The 11,348-nt window shown below is 37.0% G+C and overlaps 1 long non-coding RNA gene across 1 annotated transcript; it reads left to right on the top strand.

Moving 5' to 3' along the window:
• On the top strand, nucleotides 1-702 carry LOC113310621. Its single transcript, XR_003341286.1, has 3 exons — nucleotides 1-57; nucleotides 156-212; nucleotides 345-702. It is a non-coding gene; the product is annotated as an uncharacterized LOC113310621 (long non-coding RNA).
• Nucleotides 703-11,348: the final 10,646 nt, after the last annotated feature.

Consider the following 11,348-nt stretch of genomic DNA (forward strand, 5'->3'; position numbering starts at 1 on the left):
CGCCAAACGTTGCTGTTTAGTGCAACAATGCCAGTAGAAATTGAAGCCCTTGCGCAGGTAAAGTTTTGGATATTACCCTTGTGATCATATCACCATGTATACAATGATTTTCTTCAGAAGTCAATCGTTTGTGCTAATGAGCTTATGCGTTACAGAAGTACCTTAGTGACCCAGTGCAAGTGAAGGTTGGAAAGGTTCAGGAGAGTGAGAAGGTTGGCAACGTTGCTCATACTCACGCTCTGTTGTTAGTGCAATTTTTTTTTAATATATATTTTCAGTGCATGGTGGTTTTTATAGGTTTAAGCTGTTATGTATTTGATTAAATTAGTCTTTTGATTCTACAGGTTAATATGGAGGACTTGCATTAAATTATGATTCAGATTATACCATGGGAAAACATGAGAAGGAGACAAAATGGATGCCTGGGTTGCCAAAACAGCCAAATGGATGAATGATAATTAGGTCGATGTAATAGTGAGTTATTCAGACGAACATATTTATTTGTTGTGGATGATATTTTGTGTTCTCTTAATTGTATTCTTCCGGCTTTATTTTGCTAAAAAACAAATTATCTGGAAACACTGCAAGTTTACTGTCTCTGTACATAGTGGGAAGAGTCATTTTGCTTTCCTGTGTTATGAAGGTTTTGCTCAAACATCTGGGAAACAATTTTTATCTGTAAATGCTCTACATATTTGGCAAGAGGGTGCTTCTAGCTCAGTGGATAGAGCGCCTGTTTTCCTAAGTTTTGATATAAAGTAATCTAATTACTGACATTATGTAAGATGATTGAGCAAGTAATTTAATTACGTGCACTATTATCACGGTTTAATTAAAAGATGCACACAGATTCAGTGGAACTTGGTAGTCTACCCACACCTAACAAAACCAGATCCATGAGCACTCTAATCGGTTGCACGTTCTCTTTTGCCATACAGCAAAAAATGGACCCTCGTTCAGTTCACGTTTCAAGACCTATGTTCGAATTAGGACCGCACAAAACCGACTCAACCCACCGATCCAACCCATACCCTCCCGAAATTATCCGTACCTGACGGAACCCATCTGGGAGCGGGTCGGTTATGGTGTTTCTAATTTAATTCTAACCCTTAGGTTACCTATCCTAGAATTTCTTTTTGAAGCATGAAATTTATTAAACTATTAAGGAACTATTATAGTAGGGTATATAATACCCAAGAGCAGTCTTCGAATCGGAGTTGCAGCGAGTGCGGGTGTTGGTGTCGAAGGTCGAAAGGCCTCCGGTCAATGCTTTCCACAAAAAAAGTTGTACTTTTGATGATAGAGTTCTTCGATACAATTGATTGAAGTTGCTAGTCATGTTTTCGTATCTCGATGTTGCGGTGAGCTTCACAAGTGATCGTCTGCTCCTTTGATTTTCGGCTCGATCCATAACTTCAATGAATCTTTAACTTTGATCGAGTCTTGAGGTAAAATCCAGTCTTGGCCCTTAAAGGATTAAAGCTGATATTGCTAAGATGCTATTACAGAGGTAACTTCCTAAACTCTTAAAGGATAAAACTAATAAAGCTATTACTAAAACTACTAAAGAGGAATTACAAACTCCAACTAAATTACAACTTAAGATATTACAACCGACTACGACAAGGAATAAAGATACTAATACACCATACAATGAAGAACTGTTATAACTTAATTAATACAAACAAAACTTAAAGTTTGAGGTATTCCGGCCCATCGAAACTACAGTTAAACTTTAGTGCTAGATTTTACGACACATTTAGCATGGACTGCTGGGATTCTCAATAAACATACTGATGGGAGATGTTGAAGTTAAAGTTTTATGCTGCTTAGGGGTTGTGAACTGCTGGGTTTCTTTTTAAACCATAATGATGGGAGAAGTTAAAGCTGAAATTCATGCTGCTTAAGGTTCTTGCTGAAGGCGCATATACTGATGGGAGAACTTGAAGCTGATATTCAAGCTGTTTAGGGTTCTTGCTGAAGACGCATAGAGAAGAAAAAAAGGTCGAGGTAGTCGAAAGTAGCTCATAAAGCCACATACAAACCAGAGTGGAGCGAAGACAGCACCGAAGTCCACATGACCAAACATAGCATCGGGAAAAATCTAACAGACTGATACTACAGTCTGCCTTATAAAAACGAATTTCAAAGCTGAACAAATAACTAAAATGAACCAAGTCTCCAAGAGACCCACCCTTCATCTTGGCACAGAACACAAACTAAGACTAGGCTAGATAGAAGCCTCAGCAAACAAAGCTGAACAGCCTAACTGGATGACCAATCCAAAACTTTTGCAATGATAAACTTAAATAAACACGACACACTTCCACTGGAACAATATGCGCCATTCACAACTAAAAACCCCCAGAATACTAGTACAACAAACTAAGGATGGTGAGGTTCATAAAATCCCAAGACACGAAGGAGTAGGAGACACGAATCAAGACTAAAATCACATAAAACAATAAAAGGGAATGGTAATAAGATGTAGTGGGATATGAGGTTTCAGGAAGCACTAAGGCAGGAAGTTGCTGGTAGAAATAAACATGATAGGTAGACACAAAATCCTTGATTGAAAAGGGGTTTGGTTAACCAGATTAATGAGATTAACGGAACCCAATCGAAATCCCATGGATTAAATTAATAAACCTTTTGATTTATCCCAAATAAAATTGCATTGATCCAAAAGTACCTTTTGATTTGGATAACAGTAGCTTCAATATGCGGCTCAAGATTGAAATTGAATTTTTCATCGGTACCGGCAGCGGCAGAGAACTCTAGAATCAAAATAAAGCAGAACCACGTTGCATCAAATAAGCATCATCCAATGATTGAGAAAACACAACCAAATCGTATCACAAAGGTCTAAAAACACATAGCTTTAACATAGATCGTAGGGCCGGTAGACTCGGAGATTTAGCCGATTAGATGGAAGAAAAACATTAAAGAGATTATTTTGGGTTTTCTGCTCTGTTAATTAGCACCAGAACGGAGGGGATACAACCTAATTACTAACAGTTCTGCTCAGATCCGCCCGGAAACGAGCAAATCTGAGCAAAAAATGGGAGGCGCCGCTGGAGATTTTTCCTAACCCTAAATCGCTAGAGAGGAGAGAGTTTTGTGGAAAAATAAAAAATATCACCTATCCTAGAAGAACCATAGTTGTTGAAGTAATGATATATAATGTCCTAACCTTAATCATCGCTAACTTCTCTTCAGTTCCCTTCAGCGGCAGCCTCTTTTCTCTCTATCAGATTCAACTTCTTTTTTTCACTTTCTCTTAGTTTTGTAAATCAATCACAACATCACCGGCAACAATCAATCAACATCGTCACCAGTACAGTAGCAAACCAACAACTGAAGGTGAAACTAGGAATCACTGTAATTACCAATTAGGGTTTTGTTTACTAAGATTGATTTTGGGTTGGCGTCTTTCGATTGGGTTCTTAATTCTTAATTCAATTTTGTTTCTTTTTCGCAGCAAGCTGGAATACTATATTACCATCAACTGAAGCCACAATATATGAAGTAGAAACTGCAAAGAGAATAAATCTGTAACTGTTATTTAATGTTCATTGTATTTTATGATGAGTAACCCACACCCACCCGATCCAACCCACCGAAATGTGGGTCGGGTGAAAACCGATCCATTGTAATGTTGAGTTGGTCATGGGTGACAACTTCTGTTACCCACCATCAATGGGTTGGGTGGTGGGTGATCCCAAACCCAACCCAATTCAACCCATGTGCAGCCCCGAACCTTTTATCAGATGTCTTGGTGAAGAATAATAACCCATCCGTCTTTAGAGCATCGGACCTGAAGAACGTCATATTTTCCCAGTAGTGTTCTCCACAAATTCATGTCTGACTGTTTGAATTAGACTCTTGTTCCACTGAACTCAAGCCTCCATTACGATTCTCTTCAGGAACAAAATAAATAATTGCTGCTGCATTTAGAATTTAACAGAAAAAACCAGTGCTGCCGCACATGCAATCCAAATTCCTCATGCTGGAGTTGCAACGGTTTTCAACCACACTGGGTGGAGGAACTTTCAGTGGGTTGGATGAATGGAACACTTTGTCCGCTCTGAAGCTATAAAATTTCCTGCCTTTTTTTAGGGGAGACCCAAAGGTATTAGTTTTTTTTGGTATTAGGGGCAACTAGGGCTGCACAAAATCGACTCAACCCACCAACCCAACCCACACCCTCCCGAAATTACCCGCACCGTACCCAACCCACCTAGGAGCGGGTCGACTATGAATCACAGCATCAAAATCCATCGTATGGTGAGTCGACTGTGGGTGACAACTTTCCTCACCCGGCCCAACCTACCAACCCACCTAAGTATTTCTAATTTAATTCTAACCCTTAGGTTACCTATCCTAGATGAACCATAGTCGTTGACGTAATGATATATAATGCCCTAACCCTAATCATCGCTAACTTCTCTTCAGTTCCCTTCAGCGACAACCTCTTCTCTCTTTATCAGACTCAGACTCAGTTTTTTTTTTCACTTTCTCTTCGTTTTTTAAATCAATCACAACATCACCAACAACAATCAATCAACATCGTCACCATTACAGTAGCAAACCAACAACCGAAGGTGAACCTAGGAATCATTATAATTACTAATTAGGGTTTTGTTTCCTAAAATTGATTTTGGGTTGGCGTATTTCGATTGGGTTCTTAATTCTTATTTCAATTTTGTTTCTTCTTCGCAGCAAGCTACAATACTATATTACCATCATGTGAAGCCACAATATATGAAGTAGAAACTGCAAAGAGAATAAATCTGTAATTGCTCTGTAATGTTCATTGTATTTTATGATGTGTAACCTACCACCTATCCGATCCAACCCACCGTAATGTGAGTCGGGTGAAAACCGACCCATTGTAATGTTAGGTTAGTTGTGGGTGGCAACTTCTGTTACCCACCATCATTGGGTTGGGTGGTGGGTGAGTCCAACCCAATTCAACCCATATGCAGCCCTAGGGGAAAGTAATAAGATAAAAACGGGTCACCCAAACCTAAAATGAAGTTAATCCTTATTTTTCAGAATCAAAGATAAGTTAAAAAAAAAGATTAGACTTTTCCTAAAATGAAAAAGTTGAAATAGTTGAGCGTTGTGCAACGTAATTCAAAGCTAATACACTATTTCAGAACAAAGGGTAAAAATGTAACATTCAGAATACAAGGATAAAACCGATAATTTGTCATTCCATGATAACACCACATATCTAGAATACTTGGTTGGCATTAGAAGGTTTGAGGTAAAACCACTTTTCAATACAGCCCGTATACCATTTTTTTAAGCAGTAAGAAATGAGAAAAATAAGCTACCAAGGCTAGCTTGTACCCGTTACGGTATTCCAATTAGTACATATAAGAGGAACGGTTTTTTGGGGACTACTCAAAAAAGGTGGGGACTACTTTGTGATAGAAATGTCCACCCTACATTATAAGGGGTGTCCTAAAAGATTAGGGAAGACTAATATGCCCTTATTCTAATTAAGGTTATAACTAATCCTAATACTAATCTAACCCACTACCCACTAATCCAACCCACTAATTAAAACCTAATTTGAAACTTAAAATCAGTTTCAAAACTGATTATTTTCTTTTCTTCTTCTTCTTCATCTTCTTCTTTTCATCTTCTTCTTTTTTCGTAGACATCGACGTTAACCGTCGATTCGAAAAAATTTCATCGTCGATTAATCAAACTTTATAAACAATCCGTTTTAAGCAGACACCAAGAATTACAGGATTGATTCCTGGACTTGCAAGTATAGCGAATCTCCCATATCAATTTCAAACTGATAAACAACTTCAAGCAAAGTTGAGAGACTGAATCAAGGTTCCAACAGGATCTGATTCGAGTCAAATGCAAATCCGCGGGTAATTTCCTTCATACCCATTCTTTTTAATTCTTCATTTGTTGAAAAAATCGATTAGAAATCATGAAAACTCGTTGAAAATGTTGGTAAAGTAGACATTTCGGCTAGGAGATTTTTGTGTAACCCTAGATTTTCTTACCAAACTTTAAAAAATAAGAACAGTTCGGTTAAGTAAACTAATATCTGGTGACCTAACTACATAGTTCGTTGAGTCGCAACAAAAACTTTCGTAACCGAACTCAGTATTTCCTTTGAAAGAATGAGTTCGGTTTTGTCGATAAAATTGTTGGCTAACCGAACTTTTGAAATATTTAGTTTGGTTACGTCTCTATATTTATCAGGTCACCGGTCTTATGAAATATGTAGTTCGGTTACCTCGTAATTTTTAGCAGGTTACCGAACTATAGTCTGTTAACTCCAAGTGTTGTGTTTACTTTATTCTTTAGTTCTATTTGATTGGATAACACAATATTCTATTATATTTAGTTAATACTGTGGATTTTTTTCATTAGGAACAAAGGAAAAAGATTGAAACTACACCTAGATTATGATTTGAAAACTCCCACCCCTTGTGAAGCAAAACATTTAGATTTCCGAAACCGTGGTGCCACAAATGCTAAACATTGAGGGCGCTCGTTACCGGAAGTCAACCAAGTGAATGTTCGTGATGTAATCCAAGATGTCAATGAAGAGGTGATGGAGAATACAATTGATAATATTATTGATAGTGATGATGAAGAAGAGCAAGGAAATGAAAACCAAGGAAATGAAGAGGTTGAACAACAATGAGAACATGTTGAAAATGTAGAGGAAGAAGAACTAGGACAGGGCAAAGAAGGATAAGGACAATGAGAGGATGAAAATGAGGGAAAGGATAAAGAGGAGGGAGAGGAGGGAGAGGAGGGAGATGATGTAGAACATCTAGACAAAGTCACCCTTGTTTGACATTAGTGTCAAACCGTATTCTATTTCTAGTATTATTTCCTAAATTATGATTTTCCTATTCTAGAACTATTCTAGAACACATTAGTTTCCTAGTTTAGTTTGATTTCCTTTTCTAGTTTTATTATTTTTAGGAAATAGTGATGCCTATATAAGAAGGCTAGACTTATAGAAATTCTACACATTCACATTATTATCTTGTTTGATTTATCAAGGATATTTTATTTAGTTATTGTTCTCTAGTTTTCTTATAGATTTTGTGAATATATTAATTTCACACTAGTTTTCACTATCTTTTGGATCCTTGATCCAAATTATTACGCTTCCGCTACATTAGGAGCGGAGGAAGAGGATGAAGAGGAGGAAGAGGAGGGAGAGGAAGAAGAGAAAAAAATTTGTTCCTGTTAAAGAGAAAAAGAATCCGAAGCTGCCTAGTGCTAGATACTCACACATTCCCCCTGATAATTTGTGTTTGTCACCAACCAACCCAACTTATGGTACTCCAAATGATGGAGGGGCAACATTGTTTGGCTATAAACACTCATGGGCTGCGAAGGTCTATGCGACAAAGATATTCATTAAGTTCATTGTTAACTATTTCAGAACCTTGTTTTCTTTTCTTTTTAACATTTTTCGTCTAGTATTAATAGTATTATGTTCTTTTTGTATTAATAGTGTTATGTTCTTTTTGTAGGATCATAATGATACAGTTCGTGTTATTAATATTCAAAAGGCGTCCAAATGGGATCTTTCTTTGGAGTGTGACGATTTTAAAGCCAAAGTTAAAGAATGTGTGTTATGGAGAGCTATTGAATACACACATGAGGAATTTGACGTTGTTGCCATATCTTCATTTCTCAAGAGGCATTATCCCGAGACATATACAATGCATCTTCCATTTGGCGAGATGGTAATTACTCTCGATGATTGCCATAGAATCACCGTCTTACCACTGGAAGGTAAATGTCTTCGAGAAGGATACAACCCCTCGATGAGTTATGAATCTCTTGAAGAATTGGCTCTAAAATGTCTAGGATGAGATGCAAGAAAGTCTCAATGTGAGTTTAGACGTTTTGTAAGGTCCACTAAACGTGGCGATGAGTATAATCCAAGAGAGGCAAATGGAACATTGAAGAAGAAGTTGAAGAAATTCAAGTTGGTAAAGTTGAATGCAGCATTTGGAGGGACAAAAAAGAAGGTGGAGAAAGGAAAGTTGGTGATGGACGGGGAGACCCTTATGCATCATGTCAACGCTAATTTGTTATATTATCTAGCAACTGTCATTTTCCTCGATACCTATAGAAATAGGGTGGATGCACATTATCTACAACTTTTGGAGAATCTCGATGAGATAAACAATTAATCTTGTGCCACTGGGGTGATTGCTTTTGTTCTACAAGAGATGAGAAAATGGTCGAGGATTAAGTGTAATAAAATTGGAGGTTACTTAACTCTTGTTCAGGTGACCTTCTACATTATTAATTAGCCAATTATTCGCTTAATTTTTCTGCTTCCAATTCAATTTTCATGAATGTGGTTAATATTTTTATATTTTGACATAGGTTTGGATTTACGACCACTTCCCTTCATTGAAATTGGCTAAGAAAAATACACCTTATCCCTATCGGGCACATACAACATGAAAATGGTTGTTTTTGGACGCACAAAAGAAGTCTAAAGAAGAGCAGTTCACTTCGTTGAGGGGGAAATTGGATAAACTTACGGTAAATGATGTTGTATTTCATCCATACTCCGTACTCGATGATGTACATGTATATGAAGATGATCTGAATGGTGTCTCTACTGTCTTGGCTTACGATGGACCAATTTGGTATCCTAACGGCTACGCAATATATAATCCAAGGAGAATACTAAGATAACTTTGTTGCTTCCAAATGGATCCCGACGTGGAGAATGAAAATTTCAATTTTCTGGTTCAAGGAATAAAGAACACCGAGAAATATTTTGATCCAAAGTATGAACCAACTCCTACGGTAAAACATTGGAATGCACTTAGTCAATACTATTTATCTTTGGGTGATTGTGTAGCCGTTGAAGGAGATGTGGATGCATGTGATGATGATTATATGGAGTTTTATGAAGAAATTAGTCACCCTTTTGTGATAAATAAAGAACAACAAGCTAAGACTGATGCGGCGAAGGCGGAGGCAAATGAGAGGGAGGCTAAGAGAGCTCAGAAGAAGATGCATATTTGTGGAGAAGAAGCTAAAAGGTTATGGGATAATGTGGTAAGAAAATTTCTTTCTCTTATACCTTTGGGTTGTTTCAAAGTATTGAAAATATATTTACTTGTGCTTAAAATTGGAATTAGGTGTTGAAGGGTTCGAAATCGTTGAAGAAATGGATGGCTAAAATCAAAAGTAGAGAGCCGATGTTGACTAAGGAACAAACCGAATATTACAAGCAGTGAGAGGGTCTTATAACTAAAAGAATGGTGGAGCCAAGTAGGTCTAAGCAACTGAAGAGGGGTCGACAACAAGGTGAAGGTTCAAGTAGCGATGTGGAAGAAACCGGTGGAGGATATGAAACCCCAAGTGATGAGGAAGTTCGACCAAAAACTCGTGGTAAACAAGGAGGTGGTAAAAGGGGTCGACAACAAGAAGAAGGTTCAAGTCGCGTTGTGGAGGAAACCGGTCGAAAATATGATACCACAAGTGATGAGGAAGTTCGACCTAAAACTCGTGGTAAACAAGGAGGTGGTAAGAGGGGTCGTAAAAGTGGTCGTTAGTGAAATGGAATGAAGTATTTGGAAAAATTCTCATGCAAGAATTTACATAATGATAATTCTCAACTCTTACCTTTTTTACGATTCCACTAACAGTAGTGATTTCAATGTAAGATTTAACACTTCAAAACTTACTCGCTTCTTCGAACCTACAAAAGACGGGAAAAACTCATAATTTTGATAAAAAATGAACATTACTTCTGTGAACATTCACCATGGGATTATGAAAATTAAAACATTATTTCATCATAAATGAATGTTTACTTCTAATGATTACACAAAACTCAAGTTTTGATTTTTAAGAAAATAATATATATATTCATATATATAAACAAAACGTGATTTACTCACGTAAATAAATTTGTGGATGTTCCACGGTTTCATAAAAAAATAAAATAAAAATAATAATCCATAAACAAGCCATGGTTTTATAAAAAAAATTCTTTTCCTTCGTACTATCGTCTTTCTTTGAAACGAAGGTTTATTTCGGTTTTGTGAAAAGTTCATGTCTTTTCAAGATAAAGTTTTGGTTTCCATGAAAGATCATAAACAAAATTTTGTCATTGGACACAAGTCTATGCATAAGAAAAAAATCTCTCCTAAGTCGGGGATTATTACTAGTTTCTTAAACTAACGATCGAACAAACATACGTTTTCTAAAAAAAGGGGTTTTCAACAAACTCACACTCATATATGAACATGTATATAATTTCAACATGATCAAAGCATGAACAACTCATGAAATCAGCAAAAAAAAATAGTCACGTACCTGGTCGGCGTCGGCTGGACGATGCTAGCTCCGGTCAGACGGCGGTGGCACTCCGGCGAAAATTTTTATTCTCCTGTTGTTGACGTGAAGGAGGTGAAAGGGATGAAGATGGTGTTCGTCGTGTGAAGGTGAAGTAAAAAAAAAGATTAATTCCTTTTATATCAAATTTTATTTCCAAAACCTAATCTCAGAAGGATTTCCTTATTGGGCACGACCCGTGAATCCTAAAACGACCAAGGTCCCATCATCAAAATCAGCGGTTCAACACCAATTCATGATCATTAGGCGATGCTCTATCATGCCACTGGAATCTTCATTCTAGCTGTGGCTTGCTCGTACTATCAAAAATCCGGTAAGGTCTTATTTTACGACTAAGTTCAATTGCTTACATTGTTGGTAACCGGAAAATCACTATTCAGTGATGACTGAGGAACATGAATGTTCCTCACTAATCAGGGGACTTAATGTAGATTGTGGATTTTTGACAAGGGGTAAAATTGTACATACTCCTGATCTAGCAAACAGATGAGTATCGAGGCTCATGTCTCTTATCGAAAGCATGAAAAGTCATGCCTTAAGAATCTCTGACTGAGAATACTGTCTCTCGGAGTATATGTAGATGTGTAGTCTCTCAGTTGAGGCAACGACATATCTTATGAATACTGAGCAATTTCAGTAATTATTTATATGTAAAATCGAAAGATTTGACGGCTCCTAGACAACTTGCCTGCTAGTATAGTGCAACAACGTCTTCAGGATGTAACAACGTTTTCCCTGAATATATAAAAGAAATTTAACGCCTCAACATGCTCATATCACTCAATTCATGAATAATTAATGCTCCTAGACGATTGTACTAGTATAGAACCATTAATTAATTATTCTCAAATCATTAGATTCATTTACTGAATCCCTGGAAAATATTCTATGTTATCCATAATATTTCGTTACTTCAATTTATGGTTATTCACAACCGAATTCCATGGGTTAGTAAT

This window comes from Papaver somniferum, chromosome 9, assembly GCF_003573695.1.
Source record: "Papaver somniferum cultivar HN1 chromosome 9, ASM357369v1, whole genome shotgun sequence".
NCBI lineage: Eukaryota > Viridiplantae > Streptophyta > Magnoliopsida > Ranunculales > Papaveraceae > Papaver > Papaver somniferum.